The sequence below is a fragment of the Macrobrachium nipponense genome, chromosome 39 (genome assembly GCF_015104395.2).
Source record: "Macrobrachium nipponense isolate FS-2020 chromosome 39, ASM1510439v2, whole genome shotgun sequence".
NCBI classification, from domain to species: Eukaryota; Metazoa; Arthropoda; class Malacostraca; order Decapoda; family Palaemonidae; genus Macrobrachium; species Macrobrachium nipponense.
The window spans coordinates 15863735-15884929 of NC_061099.1; the positions used below are offsets into that span (position 1 = coordinate 15863735).

Genomic DNA, 21195 nt, shown 5'->3' on the forward strand with positions numbered 1-21195 from the left:
TTATTTACGCAATTTTCTCTTGGCAGAAAATCCTGAAAATACTTAAGACTTATTTTTAAAATGTAAACTGATTCAAGCGGGACAGCTAGAAATTTTAATTAAATAAATGTGCCAGAGTATTGTAGAATGGGTATAAAATGTGCCAAAGTATTGTAGAATGGGTATAGCCTAAAGAGCATAGGATAGCCAGGAAAAAGGAAAAATCATAATTGGATTTAAATGCTGGAGATAGTGTAAATACACCTAAGTGTATTTATTGCTGCTTTTAATTGATGTTATTTACTGGTAATGGAGTTGTTGATTAGCAGTATGTAGTGTGTATATATATGTACACACACACACACACACACACACACACACACACACACATATATATATATATATATATGTGTGTGTGTGTGTGTGTGTGTGTGTGTGTGTGTGTGTGTACATATATATACACACTACATACTGCTAATTAACAATTAATTTTTCAATCATGCAGGAACTCCCTAACAAAAAAGTTCTACCTCTAACTGCATCAGCTATGACGAAACGAGACTCCATTACCAGTAAATAACATCAATTAAAAGCAGCAATAAAGCCACTTGGCAAGTAACAGCCATTATCTATTAACCGAGCAACTTGATACCATTATCTGGTCTAGGCCGGAAGAGAAAGGAAGAAGATGAAGACGATCGGTGTTTGAAACTCAAAGAAAGCTTTCACTTTCTTCCCTGCTAGCGGGTCGTTATCTCTCCCAAAATGAGTGAGACATCTTGGATATGACTTAGAATTAAAGCATGCAAGGGAGGAAATAAGAGGGACAGATGGGCAACACCTGTTTACTGATATGATACCAATGACCTTCTGAGAGACGGGGCCAGAGTGAGTCAGTATTGAAGACAGGTTATCTTAAGATGCCACAGCAGCAAGCGACCTCTTACATTGCTCTATACGCACATCTGTTAGTCTCTGAAGTATCAAAGGTTTATTTCAAATGCAGGAGAGAGAGAGAGAGAGAATGTTAGTTATTTCTGTAGACCTAGGACGACTTAAGGGTGACTTATTAAATTGTTTTATAGGCATATGTGTTGGTCTCTGAAGTATTAAAGGTTTATTTCAAATGGAGAGAGAGAGAGAGAGAGAGAGAGAGAGAGAGAGAGAGAGAGCGCGAGAGAGAGAGAGAGAGAGAGAGAGAGAGAGAGAGAGAGAGAGAGAGAGAGAGAGAGATTTGATTAATTCAGTTTTCAGTCCTAGTGCAAGTCATTGCTTTTTCAGCAAAGTCTTGAGAATGCATTTTCTAAACTTAATTTTCAGTTATCTGCATCAACGGTAATGTTATCATTGACTTCCTGTTCCAGCTTAGTATCAAGTGTGTCTATCTCGCCATCCTAGATAGTGAGAGAGATAGGCTTCATACTTGCTGAAACGAAGTGTAAATGATACATTTGCCGTCTATGCCGGTAACTCAAAGAATTGAAAAAATTTATATTCGACTGCTAAAAACAGGGGCGAAGTGACCTAAGGTTAATCTTGCATATACCAGTGCAACATTTTGCGTTTGTCTTGTACAGTGTCTTCACGGTATGAATTCCAATATTATTAACGAAACCTTTGCTAATATTATTATCAATTCTGGTCCTTATCATTAAGTTATTTGTAAACTGCAATCGCAACCCTTCACATATAACACTAAATCTTTGAAACTATATATATATATATATATCTATATATTATATATATATATATATATATATATATATATACTATAACCCTTCTCGGTCACCAATGTGATCACCTAACATCTGGTTCGTCACTCCGTGACTCGGTCGGGTTGAAATCAAAGACATATCAAGCAGATATCATATTGAAAATAAGGATAAAATATCGGCTTTCTCGGCCGACAGGCTTAATACGATGGAAGCCGTTTAGACAGGCTGTGCTGGTAACGGAAAGGCTACAACAAATCACCAGACGTGGGAAGATCGGGTCATAGGTTTCACATCATTTATGTGCAGGCGCTTATTGGTGAAAGTTTTGATCTCAGGTTGAAGGTGTACACTGAAATTTTAAATATTCAGATACAGAATTGTCGTGTAAACATTATTTCAAAGAGATTTTAGTCTTTAACACCAGATTCATTCTTTACTATATTAGATACTCATTGTATATGAATGGCTAAACTGAAGGTATGTAATGAATTTTAAGATATTAAGATAAAGACTTATCGCGGACACGTTATCCCTATAAGATGTTTAGTATTTAATAGTAGGTCGTTTATTCTCTACAGTAAAAGATACTCAGTGAATATGAATGATTTAAAGATAGTTCATTTGAATCAGCCAGTTGAAGGCGGTAGTTCGGCTCGGCAAATATTCTGTCAGGAAAACATAAGCTAATATTAGCTTTCTTGGTGTAGGTTCACAGATGACAATTTTTTTGACCTCTTCCCAAATTGAAAGTAACCTTGACGAAAGGACACATTGAAGCCCAAAAATATAAAAGCCAGTAAGGGGAAAAATCGCAAGCAAGCATTAGCAAATATTCATGCAGAGGCACTGCATTATTCAATTGGAGTATCTGTATTGTAATTTGAAACTGCTGGATTACTTCAGGTGTCAAGTCTGGTTCAATTACGCTACTTACTTAGTTAGTTGCCTGAGGCCACTTTCAGGCGACGTCTTATGTATTCGCTTAATTTTCCTTCTATTACTTTGTACTTGTCTATGTCATTTTTATTTTTTATTTTTTTGTAAAAGAGAACAATTGAGATGGCCCTTCTGTCCGACCGCACTTTTTCTGTCTGCCCTCGGATCTACAACACTTCTGAGGCTAGAGGGCTGCAAAGTGTTATGTTGATCATCCACCCTCTGATCATCAAACATACCAAATTGCATCCCTCTTGACTCAGTAGGTTTTTACTTTATTCAAGGTTAACTTAGCCATATTCGTGCGTCTGACACCGCGATAGGTGCCCACAAACAGGACACCACGGGGCCGCGCCTGAAAGTCTCATGGGGCGTGGCTGAGAAGATATATATATATATATATATATATATATATATATATATATATATATATATATATATATAATATATATATATATATATGTATATATATATATATATATATATATATATATATATATAGTATAATAGATGTAAATAAAATAATTTTTAAAAACTTTTAAAAAATCATAAAATTAAAAATAGTTACCTAAAAGTCAATTTAAAAGACCATATTTAAAACACAATAAGTTAAGTTGAAACACAAGTTACAAAAAAAAAAAAAAACATGGAATGAGCATCAATCTACAAGGATTTATTAAAAAATTATAATAATGATAATAAAAATAATAAATAACTAAAGGAGTGGAGCTAACCTGCCATAGCAAGGTCAAGAGTAAAACTGAAGGTAGAAACGAAAAGTAAACAATAAGAGTCTTTAAGAATAACAACAAAGTCAAGATAAAAAAAGTTGAACAGCCGAGGACTGGGTATTTAAAACAGGAACAAGTTGTTTAATTTTCAGTGTGTCTAAAATAAATAGCTCTTTATGGTTGTTGACCTGTCCAATTATAGAGAAATCTTTGTATTGGATGGTAGTTTTACATTACAAAGAATGATTTCTTATGTTGGATGCATCTGGGTTGGATAGGCGACATCCAGTTCTATGACTAACCCCCCTATGGGAATCGACTCGTACCCTAAGAAGACGCTTCGTGGATCCCACATAATTTCCCATATCATATCTGGGACAAGTATACTTATATACCACATTAGACGTCATCAAAGGGCAGAGTCGGTCTTTTACTCTGAAAAGGGAGCCGATTGTAAGTTTTTTTTTTTTTTTGGAATCAAATTTACGTCAAGGGCATTAAAATGTTCATTTATTATTTTAGTGAAGCCTGTACGGAAGCTGTCAGATTTTATGTACGGAAAAGATGCGTAGAATCGGCTCCCTTTTCAGAGTAAAAGAACGACTCTGCCCTTTGATGACGTCTAATGTGGTATATAAGTATACTTGTCCCAGATATGATATGGGAAATTATGTGGGATCCACGAAGCGTCTTCTTAGGGTACGAGTCGATTCCCATAGGGGGGTTAGTCATAGAACTGGATGTCGCCTATCCAACCCAGATGCATCCAACATAAGAAATCATTCTTTGTAATGTAAAACTACCATCCAATACAAAGATTTCTCTATAATTGGACAGGTCAACAACCATAAAGAGCTATTTATTTTAGAGACACTGAAAATTAAACAACTTGTTCCTGTTTTAAATACCCAGTCCTCGGCTGTTCACAACTTTTTTATCTTGACTTTGTTGTTATTCTAAAGACTCTTATTGTTTACTTTTCGTTTCTACCTTCAGTTTTACTCTTGACCTTGCTATGGCAGGTTAGCTCCACTCCTTTAGTTATTTATTATTTTTATTATTATTATTATATATTTTTTTAATAAATCCTTGTAGATTGATGCTCAATTCCATGTTTTTTTTTTTTTTTTTTTTTTTTTTGTAACTTGTGTTTCAACTTAACTTATTGTGTTTTAAATATGGTCTTTTAAATTGACTTTTAGGTAACTATTTTTAATTATATATTATTATAATATATATTATATATATATATAGTGTGTGGTTGTGATTTTATTACATCACCGTGATTCATATAATTGCATTAAGCTACAAATGTCCTTTAATATCTAATTCGCTCTACCTCGGAATTAATATATTTTCATATGTTACCCGAAGGAGAATTTTTTAGTAGACAAGAAATTCGTCGGGTCAAGGGCTCGAATCACGGAACCAAGAATCGATAACGTACAGTGAAGCTTTTTACCCACAAACCTTGTGGGTAAAAGAGGCGTCATTGTACGTCCTGAATTCTTGGTTCTGTGGTTCGAGCCCATGAGCGACGAATTCTTGTCAACTAAGAAATTTCTCCCAGTTAACACACACACACACACACACACACACACACACACACACACACACACACACACACACACACACATATATATATATATATATATATATATATATATATATATATATATATATATATACACACATATATATACATACATATATGTGTGTGTGTGTGTACGTATATTAATTTCGAGGTAAAGCGAATTAGATATTAAATGACATTTGGAGCTCTATATGTGTGTGTGTATTGTCACTTGAACCCACGAGAGAGAGAGAGAGAGAGAGAAGAGAGAGAGAGCCAACCCAACCCAACCAACCGTAGGTTCTCTATAGCTTCCCCTACCTACGGTACGAAACACCTGGTAAAAAGATCACTCTGAGGGCCGTACGTGTTGTTGTGATAGACAACTGCGCCAAATGTTCTTTGTCAACAACCGTTGGTCCTCTGGGATTTGGGTTGTTTGCTGTTCCCCTTCTCTCGTGCCTCCAGGAGAAAGACTGAGGTCACGGCTTAAGGCCTCTCTCTCTCTCTCTCTCTCTCTCTCTCTCTCTCTCTCTCTCTCTCTTTCTGGACATCATTCCGATTCATTTGTCACAGGCTTTGAATATGAGATTTGGCTAAATGAATTTGGTCAGTGTCTTCGCTTGATTGTGAGACACTCTCTCTCTCTCTCTCTCTCTCTCTCTCTCTCTCTCTCTCTCTCTCTCTCTAAATAAATAAATAAATAAATAAATAAATAAATAAATAAATAAATAAATAAATAAATAAATAAATTAGGTTAATGTCTTCTCTTGAATGTGAGACATTCCTTTACATGGTTATTTTGGGTATTCAAAATGGGAGTTATCGTCAGCCTAATTTGATTTAGGCTTGATGGAATGAATGGATTCAGATTAAAAAGGCCGTGGATACGGTAGTAAGCAAAGATTGATTGAATCTCATTTTTCCAAAGTGGAATAATTGCGAGTTAAGATTAAAATCAACCGATATGTCAGTTACATTCATTATAAATGAATGACGTAATAAAAAGCTGTATGAACATTTCCCAGGGTAATGTTATTATCTACTTAAAAACAACGAGCGTGCGTGTTCATCCTCGTACATGAACCACACACACACCGCACGCACGCGCGCTCGGTCGGTGGTGGTACATTCTCACCTACAATGACAGGCCGCTTTCTCTCTCGGTTTACCTGAAAAGAAACATACAGAGAAAGGTTAGTCCTGGTTAGTCCTGATTGTCCACGAAATGAAAAAAAAAAAAAAAAAAAAAAAACTATAATTCAGTAGTATAATATAGGCTACTTATACACAATATGTTATTCGTACCTTACTTTCTTACAGGAAAACACAAAAGTAACTGAGACATTAAAGAATAATGGTTATAAAAGTTTATTTTTTGAGAGAGAGAGGAGAGAGAGAGAGAGAGAGAGAGAGAGAGAGAGAGAGTATGCTGTTAATAAGACGAGATAGATGATACTACGTAGATACTAGACACAGGAATGACTTTTATGTAATAACTGTAAAATTTCCTGTACCCTGCTCTCCATATATTGATGGATTCAGCTTTTTTCAAGTCTATGGAAGGTGCTCTTCAAAATCATGGGTTTGAATCACATGCAAACGAACTAACACATTATTCTTGATAATAAATCCTCTATTGCATAAGTTGGTTGTGAAAGTAGAAGTAACGTCCATTAACTAATGGCCTTGCTTGTTACATACATTGAAAGTACAATGAAAAATACAGCTGTATTTGAATGTCGTTTTAGACTTACAATTTCTCTCAGATTGGGTGTTTATATGCATTTAAAAAACGAATCTCGTTAAAATATACTTAACCAATTTCAGTTATGGAATTTTTTTTTTCATTGCTCTAATAAAACAACAGAAGAATATGACAAAAGTCCGGTCACTCAGAAGTTCAGGCAAAAAGGGTAAGAAAAATGAAGAATAAGTGAGACGAAGTATGATACAGTTATTTCACAAGGCGACGGTTTCTTTTTACAAAATTAAAATAGTTGCCTGTACATTGATATCCTACTTATGGGTTATGGAAGTGTTGGATTATGGGTTATGGAAGTGTTGGATTACAACCAAGCAACAATGACCGGTATCCTTCGCTGGAAAGAACGGCGAAATAAACAAGGACCAGTATATAAATATCCCAATAAGGTTTATTCAATATCTCCGTCCCTCCCACGTTAATGGGCCTTCTCTGTTCGTAATGATTTACTTCTCTCTTTTTTTCTTTTCATAAAACTAAACCAGATTTCATAGATTTAATAACATACACATATTTTATGATTCTATATTATTTATAATAATAATATAGAATTTAATTTTCTAAAACATTCTTTATCGTAATGGCCTGTATGGGATTAATATTCGATGCTGTTCAGTTTTCTTAACATATTCATGAATAAAATCATTCAAAGTTGCAACGACAAAAATGATAAAATATGGTGAACTATCATTTAATACTTCTCAAAGTTGATTAGTCACATGTACACTTAGAAATTACATAACTTGAATTGGTATACTTTTTTTTTCTTTTGCATTTCACAGATTTATTTAATGATATAAATTCAAAACTCTATTCTGTTAAATTTTCTTAACATTCTGCTGAATAAAATCATTACGAGAACAGGAAAAATGTTAATAAATGGTAAACTTTCGTCTAGACTTCCTAAACACTACGACTCCAATGTACACGTAGACATTGCAAAGTCTGACTTGCTTTTTTTTTTTTTTTAGGGCTGAGCAGGTGTTCAGTCGCTCTCCTACTTAAATAAACATATAACTGAAAGCAAACGAATATGGCGCCGGAAATGGCCACTTTAATGCGGGATGGAAAAGATGAAAACCATTTGCTCTCTCTCTCTCTCTCTCTCTCTCTCTCTCTCTCTCTCTCTCTCTCTCTCTCTATAGATAGATAGATAGATAGATAAATAAAATCTTACTTACTCTGATAGCTACAAACATACAAAAAGAAGACCAACAGATGCACTAAATCTACTGGCATGTAATAACGGTGTCAGCGTGGATGACACATTAAGAACACCTGCACTTGAACACCGGTGTCCTGACTCTGTACCGTAGTGACTTTATCACCTGAATCGTGCATTAATGTGCACATGAACGATTTGTATGAATAATGTTCATACGTGCGTGTGACATATACACACACCATCCATATAAAATGGGCACTTTATTTCTTTCTTCTTTGGAAGAAAGATTATCGTGTTGGAAGGCGTAAATCTACCTTATAAGTGAAGCAGATTATAAAATGTTTCTTCAGGAATAATATAGATAAAACTGTACTATATATACCGGGTATTTCAAAAATCAGTCATGGTTTTGTACTGTTTATGGAAAATTTAATTGAAACAAAGTGGATGAAATTCACATGATAGAATCTACATTAACTGAGAATATCTGTGGCATGATCTTTGATTTGGAATGTCCGGAGGCCTGGTTCCAGAGACTTTCGACTTGATGTCACCCCACAAGAACATGTCACATGGTGTGAGATCAGGTGTGATTTTTTATATATATATATATTATATAAAATAGTTAGTAAGAAAAAGGACAGAAATCTGGGAATGTTAAAGTACTTCCTGTAATACTCAGAACATAAGTTTATTGTGTAGTATGAGAGAGAGAGAGAGAGAGTCCTAAAGTCAAATTAACGAATACGTAATGACTTTCAATTGACAAGAGGCCTCCAGAAATGCATAATGAAGCTTACATAGGCCTAAGGAGGTCAAAGATCCTCAGACACCCTGTTAGGACTAACATCTCCCAGACGTCATTGACTTACAATAATAGTGTTGGGAGATTTTTCATCTTTCCTACGGGAGGTGTACACCTCACATGCTTATTATGGGGTTCAAATATTCAAGATTATAGGTCTTAGTATTTAACACCTCACATGGGTCTCTCTAAATATCTAAGATTATTAGTCTTGTTATTATGGGTCCGAAATATTCAAGATTATGGGGCTTAAAGATTTGACACCTTACAGGTTTATCATGGGTCTCAAATATTGAAGGTCAGCGTCTCACATGTTATTAAGGGTCTCAAAGATTTAAGATTATGGGGCTTAAAGATGTGACACATCACGGAGATGTTATGGGTCTCAAATTCTCATGATTATGAGCTTCAACATTTGACACCTCACAGGCTTACTATGGGTCTCAAATATTTTTTTATCATGGGGCTTCAATACTGTCACCTCACACGCTTGTCACAGGTCTTAAATATTTAAGGTTATGGAGCTTGATTGTTTGACGCCTCACGTGATTATTATGGGTTTCAAATAGTCGAGATTATGGGGTCTTGATTATCTGACACGCCAAGGGTTTATTATGGGTCTCAAATATTTAAGCTTATGAGTCTTGGCTATTTGACAACTCACAACCATAGTTAATATCAGCATTCTGAGTTCCTCGGCAACGGTCAAATTAACCGCACACAGAGCAAGGCGTATTCACTGTAAGCTTATGACGGGAGGGAGTATTTGCTGTGACGTGATTCGTTAACCAGGTTGATACATTGGCTGTGGAGCTGATTACTCGAACCTCCTCCGGGCGCGTCTGGTTACGGGGAGTCTGTTTTCATCACGGGATGTGACCGGTTAACAAAACAGCCTCTCTATTGGGTGCTAACCAGCTAATGAACAAGGCAGGAGAATCATGCGCAATCTGACAAGGCCCAAGAAAGAATTCCTTATCTGGAGGGATAGAAACGCGAGAGGTAAATAAACAAAAATAACAACAATAGAATACAAACGAATCACAACAAGTGAAACAATAAATAAGCAAACGACAAAGAAACCTTACTAACAATCACAACTTCGCAGCACTGTCTAAACTTTGATCTTTATGAGAAAAGGACTGTAACAAGAGACTTCTCTAACAAAGGGCCTCTCTCTCTCTCTCTCTCTCTCTCTCTCTCTCTGACTCACGTTCGCACATGACAGGGAAGAGTTAATTTACTTTGTTCGTAATTCCATTCAGCCGAGTCTGGGCTTGGAGAGGAATCCTTTCTTATTCATTTGTTGCTTAACAGAGAGAGAGAGAGAGAGAGAGTCTGAATACCTATGTAATGGATTGTGAAAGTACCCAAAACCAAAACAAAGACAATGGAAGGCTCGAGAGAGAGAGAGATAAAAATGAAGTTTCGCTGGACTTTGGTCGCTCAATATTGTTTTCTAAGGAATCGACAAGACATGTCCGTTTTGAGCTGAGGTTTTGCAAACGTGTTGCGTATTTTCATTTGAATTTACTTAAATTTATTACCAGTATACCACATTTTAGAGCAAGAACACACTTTAAATATAATGGACCAGTTCAGCCAGCAACATTTGATGCTATTTCCTTTGTATTGCTACAGACAGTTTAAACCATTTCAGCAAAAAATGGTTGAATTAAAAAAAAAAAATGTAATTAACATAAATACCACTACTGCCAATACTATTTCAAAAATCAGCAAAATAGAGCTCGTTTTTTTAATTTCCTAAATAAAATTTTTCCCCCCTCACTCCAAATTTGATGTAAATAGGTGCACTGATATCTACAACTGCATATTTTCTCTTTATTTTTCGGCCTAACATCCTTATAACGATCTGTAATCTTCCAATTATAAAGACATCTTATTTCGAACTCGCTAAAATAAAACTCTGCAAAGAACTGTAAGACGGATGATCATTTGTAAACATTCGTTGTTTTGAAAGCGAGAAAGGATTATGTCAGAGACGATTAAAATCTGTCATCGACCAGGTTATTACAAGGAGGCTTTTGGCCGTCACACGACTGTTTTAGAAGCATCAGCGGGACATTTTCAGTAAATGATTCATTGACAGCGAGAGAGAGAGAGAGAGAGAGAGAGAAGAGAGAGAGAGAGAGAGAAGGGGTGTGAAACATAGAAACGCGAGAGAGAGAGGGGTTGGGGATTAAAACATAGAAACGTAAAAGAGTGAGAGAGAAAGAGGGAGGGGGAATGGGTGGTTTCAAACAGAAGATAGAGAGAGAGAGAAAGGGATTAAACATAGAAACGTTAAAGAGTGAGAGAGAAAGAGAGAGAGGAAGGGGGAATGGGTGGTTTCAAACAGAAACGTTAGAGAGAGAGAGAGAGAGAGAGAGAGAGAGAGAGAGAGAAGGGGGATTAAACATAGAAACGTTAAAGAGAGAGCGCGCGGACATCTTAAACCATAGAAACTTTACATGCCCTCCCCGTCTGCCCTGCCAAAAAAAAAAAAAATCTCTATGACAATCAAAATGCATTAAATAAAAAAAATATCCCAAAAGTAAATCCTACAACTAAGTATGAGACGGGCAGCAACCACTGCAGATAACGCGTCGCATCAACAGCTGCGAGGTGCCTGATGCAACGCAGCAGTATCCCCCGGGACTTGCCCATATCAGATACTTCTCTCCGGTAACTATATCCCAAGGCAGAAGCTGTGGGACCAACGAGAACCAAGAACAGTAACAGAAAACAGTAATGTATTGGTAGTACCAATTTGTTTCCTCGAGTGAAATATCACCGTATGTTGGTGGCGATATGAGTGTAAGATTATAATGTGGTAACATCCTTATGTTTCTTAGAATAAAATATTATTATTATTATTATTTAGAAGAGGAACCCAGTTCATATGGACAAGCCCACAGGAGTCACTGATTTGAACTTCAACCTTCCAAAGAGTATGGTATTTATAAGGAAGTGAGAGAAGTAAAATGAAATACAGAAAGTAGATTTCACTTATTGAAAAAAATTAATAAGTAAATAAAAATGTATTAAAATGCTAGGAGTATAATAGGATTGGGGTAGTAATGCATTGTGACTTGGCTTGTATAACATTAAAATTGGTGTACAAAGTGTTGAATTAGGAGACCAAAGAAACAGGGTTAGATTAGATATACGTAAGTGTAACATTATACTTATCCCGAAGGAGACAAGATATGATCATGGTAATTAATCAGTCAGTATAATTAGGGTTATTCCACGTTCCTTTTATTGGTATGTTTTGATTAATGAATTCCAGCAACTCTGCGGCTTTCTCAGTTGTCTGCGTTGGCTACTTTACGCTAATTTTGACCATGTGACCCATGTCAAAAAGCTCTAGCCCGTACCATAGCCTCTGTTCACGCCCCCTCCCCCGCCCACCTCCACAATCTTCGATTTGAGTTCTCTTGATAGAGGCTACACTTAAGTGTGCTTTTTTCATAATTTGTGCCTTTAGTGCTATTGTTTATTCATTATAATTATGCATATAGTTATATTTTTGGTACACATATGTTTACACATACATGTGTGCGCGTGTTTACGCGTCTGGACATTTATATTCGTATGTATTTACTGTAAGCTATTGTAATACTCGTAATTGTTATGTTCTCGACATTTTTTTGAAAAATGGGATTATACATTTTAAATATTAGAGCGTTTTATATAATAATAATAATAATAATAATAATAATAATAATAATAATATAGAGGACTGCGTCAACATCGAGAACAGAGCACTGGGGCAATATCTGAAACCAGTGAAGACGAGTGGCTAAAGAGTGCATGGGAAGAAGGACTAATAAAAGTAGACGAAGACCCAGATATATACAGAGACAGGAGAATGACAAACAGAACAGAAGACTGGCACAACAAACCAATGCACGGACAATACATGAGACAGACTAAAGAACTAGCCAGCGATGACACGTGGCAATGGCTACAGAGGGGAGAGCTAAAGAAGGAAACTGAAGGAATGATAACAGCGGCACAAGATCAGGCTCTAAGAACCAGATATGTTCAAAGAACGATAGACGGAAATAACATCTCTCCCATATGTAGGAAGTGCAATACGAAAAATGAAACCATAAACCACATAGCAAGCGAATGTCCGGCACTTGCACAGAACCAGTACAAAAAGAGGCATGATTCAGTGGCAAAAGCCCTCCACTGGAGCCTGTGCAAGAAACAGCTACCTTGCAGTAATAAGTGGTACGAGCACCAACCTGAGGGAGTGATAGAAAACGATCAGGCAAAGATCCTCTGGGACTATGGTATCAGAACAGATAGGGTGATACGTGCAAATAGACCAGACGTGACGTTGATTGACAAAATCAAGAAGAAAGTATCACTCATTGATGTCGTAATACCATGGGACACCAGAGTTGAAGAGAAAGAGAGGGAAAAAATGGATAAGTATCAAGATCTGAAAATAGAAATAAGAAGGATATGGGATATGCCAGTGGAAATCGTACCCATAATCATAGGAGCACTAGGTACGATCCCAAGATCCCTGAAAAGGAATCTAGAAAAACTAGATGCTGAAGTAGCTCCAGGACTGATGCAGAAGAGTGTGATCCTAGAAACGGCGCACATAGTAAGAAAAGTGGACTCCTAAGGAGGCAGGATGCAACCCGGAACCCCACACTATAAATACCACCCAGTCGAATTGGAGGACTATGATAGAGCACAAAAAAAAAATAGTAATAATAATAATAATAATAATAATAATAATAATAATAATACAGTGTATATGAAGGCAAGACATACGGACAGTTATCACCAGAATTGATAACACCATAAGTAAAATTTCAAATATTCTATTAGCATTACAATATCGAACAACAACAACAACAACCCTAAGAGGAGATTTATAACCAGGATAAGCGTTGAAAACTAGTACCATAAGGGGTTGTAAGCTATCGCATTACAGTGGCGGCCTTAGTTAGCAATCCGTGCATAGGAGCGGTTTGTACGTTGAATGGGACTTACTATTGAATTATGAACTTTACTTTTAGAAGGAATGTGTTATTTCTCTGAGGATTTGATGATAAATATTTCAAATAATTTTCACTAAATTTTATTGAAGACTTTGTGTTATTTGCTGCACTGTAGAATAGGTTGAGCTTTTGTTTGTACTGAATTTTTCATTCATACTTCCTCTCTCTCTCTCTCTCTCTCTCTCTCTCTCTCTCTCTCTCTCTCTCTCTCTCTCAGCGAAATCATATACACTTACATACATGCGCACATTTTGGAGCTCACACTTGCATGTATATATAAGTATACATGGCATACATGCTATACATGAATATGTGTGGGATTCATGTGATATAAATATCCATGAACAATTATGCCTGTTAATAATAATAATAATAATAATAAAAAGACCCCGTCCCCTTCATAAAAGTACGTGTGCGACAATAGGAAAAACGAAGCAAAACGAGGAGACGAGTAAATAATTTATTGAAAAGCATTAGAAAGAGGATATAAGAATAAAAGTAAAGACACATGCTAATAAAGAAATTGACAATATAGCATCTACTTTTAGGAATACGACATTTCCCTCCTCTACAGGGTGGGCTCCGAGTCTAATTCGTAATGCCACAGGAGATGTAAGCATTATTCACAGAGCCTGGGGGAGAGAGAGAGAGAGAGATCCGTAATTACATTCAACGGAGCAACCGTATACATTCTAGGAAAGTATTCGACAATATAGAAACTTTCAAAAATATGAGAGAGAGAGAGAGAGAGAGAGAGCCGTACTTACATTCAGCAGGTTGGTCGTATATATTCTAGGAAATGAAAGAAACATGATAGAGAGAGAGAGAGAGAGAGAGAGAGAGAGAGAGAGAGAGAGAGAGAGAGAGAGATAGACTTGCATTCATCACTTTAGCCACATATTTTCTAGGAAAGTTAGTTTGACAATATAGAAACTTGCCGACTCATGGTACGTGTCACAAAAACCGTCAAGATTAGCTGTTAATGTCACTTTCAACAGGGACCTAACTTACCCCAAGGACATTGAATCGCGTGATCAATTGCTCTCAGAAAACCAGATATTATTCACAAGACTTCATATATATATATATATATATATATATAATATATATATATATACATATATATATATATCATAGATATATATATATATATATCGAGCTACAAATGTCCTTTAATATCTAATTCGCTCTACTCGGAATTAATATATTTTCACATATGTTTAACCTAAGGGGAATTTATTCGGCGATAATAGAATTGCCGGCCGACGGCAAATAAATTCCCCTTCGGTTAAACAAATATGAAAATATATTAATTCCGAGGTAGAGCGAATTAGATATTAAAGGACATTTGTAGCTCGATATTTGTATAGGATTACGGTAATGTGATATGATTGTTTCAACTTTTATTTTTTGACTGAAATATAATTCTTACACAAGAATAACCAACCTGAAGATTATCATTATGCATTTTCATTAAATATAAGATGATAGAATGAATGGTCAGTTATTCCTCAGGATGAAATTACTCCTACTGAGTTTTCAATAAATTAAATAACATGTACCAGTCTCCAGTTTATTGCCAAATACTGTGAACATCTTTTGGACCACCCAAATGTATCTTTTGGACCACTAATTGAGATCTACTATACTAGGCAAAATTATATGAGGTGTTGGCTACTCTATCCTATTTGTGGCGACTACCCATTACACCACGGTCGGTCCGACATAAGCTATATTTCAATTAATAACTCACGCTACTGCCTTCAGTGGGCGTGTCTCTACTCTAGTTAGTGGGCTACTTATTCATTAAATCATCAGCATCCATATTCCGGTAGGTCCAATGAACCGCATTCTCCAATAGGAAATGAAATGACTTCCCTTTGTTGTATAATTGTAGGCTAGTCTCCCTGCCGGTGCTATGTATGTTGATGAGTGTAAAATATATTTTAATTACTACTAGACACAGGGCATAGTCTACAGATATATTGTAATCAGTTTTTATATTTCTATTACCGATGACTGTAATTTGTATCGTTTACTCTCGAATGATTACTGTTAGGTGTCCTTATTTTCGCTCATCATTTCGGTTCCGTTGTGGTACTTTCTGTTTAATAAACGTCCAACACAAACACGCAACTATATAGATATATTTATATATATATATATAATATATATATATATATATATATATATATATATATATATATACATTATATATATATATATATACATACATACATCTATACATATACACATAGCGAGAAAGGTTTCGATGCAGACGTGTGTTTCATATTGGCGTAGTTTATTTAATGCGACGTTTCAGGGACCAGCCCCATCTTCAAGATGAAAATCACAATAATAAATCAAATTACAATAATTACTCTTCTAAAAACACAATTAGAATTTTAGATGGTATATATATATATAAATTAAATATATATATAGATAAATATATTATATTATATATTTATATATATATATTATATATATATATATATATATAATATATATATATATTTTTATATATATATATATATATATATATATTAAACATATATGTATATCACTGAATTCAAAAGCAATAATTCTGTTACATCTCTTCTTTTTAGATAGATCTTTCAAAGCCGTTGACAATGAGAGAGAGAGAGAGAGAGAGAGAGAGAGAGAGAGAGAGAGAGCGCCACGAAAACCAGCCAGTCATTTGGAATGGTTCACAAAAACCTCGGAACAAATGGCACCAGATTGACTAAGTCTCTCTCTCTCTCTCTCCCTTGATAAAAAAGAAAAAAAAAAAAGGAATTGTAACTAGACACCCGAAATATAATACCGTGCTCAAGATCCGCCCCCTTCGCCACCCTCCAATGTTAATCTCCATCGGGCCATCGGGCCTGGTCCCATGGTCATCTTTGCCCCCCTCCTCCCCCTTCCCAGTCCCGACATTACTCAGATCTCGAATTCGACTTCCTTATCGTTGTCATAATTGCATGGGTTCGTAAGCTTTCTTTTACTAGTCTAGTTTAGTTCACTTTGCCAACAGTTTTTATCTGAACAACTGCTCAAATGTGGAACAATCTGTAGTTTAGTTCACTTTGCCAACAGCTGTTATCTGAACAACTCAAATGTGAAGCAATCTGTAGTTTAGTTCACTTTGCCAACAGTTTTTATCTGAACAACTGCTCAAATATGGAGCAATCTGCAATTATGGAAGGAATGTTCTGATCTCCAAATATTTAATGAAGCGAAGAGCACATTCATTCCTGCTTTTTGCAGAAGTCTCCTGAATTTCAGATCAACCGGTTTCATTTTCTGTTCCCTCATATTTATTTGTCCATTACCTTTTCTCATATCCTGTCTCTCTCTTTCTCTGCAGGGTAATTTCCCTGCGGAGCCTCTGGGGTTTGTTATAGCCTGTTCACTCTGTCTCAAAGGGTTTTCATCTGGAGAAAGTTGAGGACATACGATTTATTGTTACCGGCTCTAAATAGCATGATTTCTTTTACAAATGGCATATATACGATCATTAAACACACACACACAAAAGGTTTTCACTTACCATTTTACAACTCCAATTTCTCGCCATCTTTCATCCGCATTCATCACCACACTTCACTCCCATGGAGGAGTGTCGGTTAAACAATCCCGTCATACAAACCAGCCTTGACTTTTGCAGGCACGCCAAGATTCCTTTTAATCTAATGGACATATTCTGCGACCTTTCTTGTTTGTCCTACTGTGATCCACCTATACTCTTATCTTACCATTATCCAAAATACTAACTCCTAAATTACTCTTAAAAATATTCACTGCTCCGCCTTCCTGGTTTCCATTTACTTTCATAACTTGCTCACGTTTACCTATTGTGCAAATTTTCAAACTCTTTCACTAGTCTCTGCAGTATTTCTTCACTTTCCCAGTCAGTATGGCATCGTCAGCTACCATCAGCCATTCCAGTTTCCGTTCATCTGTCGTTCATCTGTGTTTAGTGGTCTTGGCACAAATGACACTTTTGAACTTTCATTTCGTATCAAAGTAGTATAGTGTTTCAAAAATCCATGATATGATATCCCTTGCTGAATTTATTCAGGGTTAGATTTCGGCCAAGAATAGGATGAGAAATAAAAGTTCAGTTAACAAGCCTGTATGGTTAATAATAATAATAATAATAATAATAATAATAATAATAATAATAATAATAATAATAAATAAAATATCAAACAGATGAGACATGATACAAATAACTGGGAATAATGGAAGGAGGGGATATAAAACACCAAGAGATGAAGGACACAATCAGGAAAGAATATCAAAATATATGCAGAGATTGAAGGCGATACTCAAGTCAAAACTCAACGCCGGAAATATGATAAAAGCCATAAACACATGGGCAGTACCAGTAATCAGATACAGCGCAGAAGTAGTGGAATGGACAAAGGCAGAACTCCGCAGCATAGACCAGAAAACTAGGAAACATATGACAGTACACAAAGTACTACACCTAAGAGCAAATACGGACAGACTATACATATCGCGAAAGGAAGGAGGGAGAGGGCTACTAAAAGCATAAAGGACTGCGTCAACATCGAGAACAGAGCACTGGGGCAATATCATGAATGGCTCACGAGTGCATGGGAAGAATGACTGATAAAAGTAAACGAAGACCCAGAAATATACAGACAGGAGAATGACAAGCAGAACAGAGGAATAGCACAACAAACCAATGCATGGACAATACATGAGACAGACTAAAGAACTAGCCAGCGATGAAACATGGCAATGCCTACAGAGGGAAGAGCTCAAGAAGGAAACTGAAGGAATGATAACAGCGGCACAAGATCAAGCCCTAAGAACTAGATATGTTCAAAGAACGATAGATGGAAATAACGTCTCTCCCATATTCAGGAAGTGCAATACGAAAAATGAGACCATAAACCACAAAGCAAGCGAATGTCCGGCACTTGCTCAGAACCAGTACAAAAAGAGTCATGATTCAGTGGCAAAAGCCCTCCACTGGAGCCTGTGCAAGAAACACCAGCTATACCTTGCACTAATATGTGGTACGAGCACCAATCTGAAGGAGTGATAGAAAACGATCAGGCAAAGATCCTCTAGGACTATGGTATCAGAACAGATAGGGTGATACGTGCAAATAGACCAGATGACTTTGATTGACAAAATCAAGAAGAAAGTATCCCTCATTGATGTCGCAATACCATGGGACACCACAGTTGAAGAGAAAGAGAGGGAAAAAATGGATAAGTATCAAGATCTGAAAATAGAAATAAGAAGGATAGATATGGGATATACCTGTGGAAATTGTACCAATAATCAAGGAATCTGGAAAAACTAGCGGCTGAAGTAGCTCTAGGACTAATGCAGAAGTGTTTGCTCCTAGAAACAGCGCACATAGTAAGAAATGTGATGGACTCCTAAGGAGGCAGGATGCAACCGGGAACCCCACACTATGAATACCACAACCACCCAGTCGAATTGGAGGACTGTGATAGCCTCCCCCGCGGGGAAAAAAATTTAACTGTTGCTACAAAGAAATTCATTCGAGAGATTTAGAAACTTCAATATAAGCTCAACGGCATCCAGAAAGCCATGATGTTCAATGAAGTTCGTTTAAACTAAGGTCTCCTTCCAAAATATTAATAATTATAGTAATTTGATAATAATAATAATCATACATGTGTCTTAAATTTTTTTATCTTTTACAACTGGTTGTTTGACTTTGAAAATAACCAGAGGGGACTGAAGAGGCCTAGTGGTACATTCGAGCATCTGTTTGCAATATGAAACGTGAGGCAAGAGGATGATGGTATACTCTCAAGATACGAGGAGAGGGTACATTCAGGCGAAATAATCTTTCGTTTCACTAACGTTATCATGCTCTCTCTCTCTCTCTCTCTCTCTCTCTCTCTCTCTCTCTCTCTCTCTCTCAATTCTGTTTGCCTCTTTAAAGGAGAATCATTCTGGTAGATAACTCAAGACTGCCTGTTCACCCACTTGAGCTTCTTGTACGGAGGAAACCAAGTTACAAGTGGTGAGGAGAGACGAGACGTCAGAGAGAGAGAGAGAGAGAGAGAGAGAGAGAGAGAGAGAGAGAGAGAGAGAGAGAGAGAGACTTCTTTTTCCTAAAAGGATAGGGTGAGATAACATCGAAATATATTAATGCATTATCGTGGTCAATGAAGGAGCGTAGATATTAGGCTAAAAATCGCCAGTGATACGCTTATCATCATAATTGGGAATGACTCAGATCATTGGAATGATACGCCTTTCATTCTAATTGGGAATGACTCATCATTCTTTTAATTGGCAGGCGCCCAGTCGACATAAATTAAGGGTACATAATGATAAGTGAGATACTGAGAATATTCAGAAAGTGGCAGCAATTAAGCAGACAAAAAATAACGCAGAATTGAACATTTTAACAGGGAAGGAGGCACTTATACAAGTGAATTACATTGATAGATAAATGTTTCATTCTAGAATCACTGATCTTTTAAAAAAGGAATTGAGTTTTAATAGTTAAACTTGTACAAGTGAGCTGATCGAAGATGAAGACCAACATATTTAAAGTGAAGGGCCACGTTGAGACATTCTGAAAAGGATTTTCTGGTCCGCTTATCCTTAGAGAAGTAAACATGTTTACGCTTTAGGCCTCTGCACCACCTGTGGCGTCGATCCTCCTCCTCATGAGAGAGAGAGAGAGAGAGAGAGAAAGAAAGAAAGAAAGCGAGAGAGCGCGAAACCCCTTAGGTATGATCCCGGGAAGTTGTACTTTCAGACCTTTTGGATGAATATATTGAGAGAGAGAGAGAGAGAGAGAGAGAGAGAGAGAGAGAGAGAATTCCTAAAGCAGGATCCCATGAAGATGTACGTCAAGATTCAAAGTCTTCAGAATTAAATAAAACTAGTTATTTACAGCTTACAAAGATTGTGGGCACCACAGAAGAGACCTGAGACCTCCCTTATTACCTTATTGCGATGCCCTTTTATGGGGGTAGGGGTCGGGGAGGGAGAGTCTAAGCGTAAAGCCGCGATGTAAAATGACTTGCTTTTGTGAACTGTAAAATTCCAAAACCATAAGAGGTAAAAACGCGCCGAGAACTGGTGAGTCCACCTTCTTAGTGGGTGGCTATGAAAAGACAACTGTTGTCCCACGGAGGGGAACCAGTTAAAATGGTTGAAAAACATTCTTCTCCAATTGGTCCGTCCTGCAAAATGAACCAATCAGCGAAGAGAGTAGGGACAAATCCACCAGAGGCTAGTATAAAAAAAAAAAATTATATTTCTCCGATTGGTTCGTTCTGCGAAATAGACCAATCAGCGAAGAAGATAGTTTTGTGAAAGTCCCACCAGAGGCTTGGGAATCCTTAGGGGTTTATGGCGACAGCCCTTGTGGGCTGCTCGTGGATGGACTGGAGGTCTTCTTGCCATTGTTGACGACAAAACCCATTCAGGCCCAAAGGTCTCTCTCTCTCTCTCTCTCT

At 36.6% G+C, this 21195-nt stretch overlaps 1 protein-coding gene across 1 annotated transcript in view; it reads right to left on the reverse strand.

The window, feature by feature from the left end:
* LOC135210152 (CD151 antigen-like) overlaps positions 1 to 21195 on the reverse strand; it is a 105147-nt gene that overhangs the window by 53090 nt on the left and 30862 nt on the right. The window lies entirely within an intron of this gene.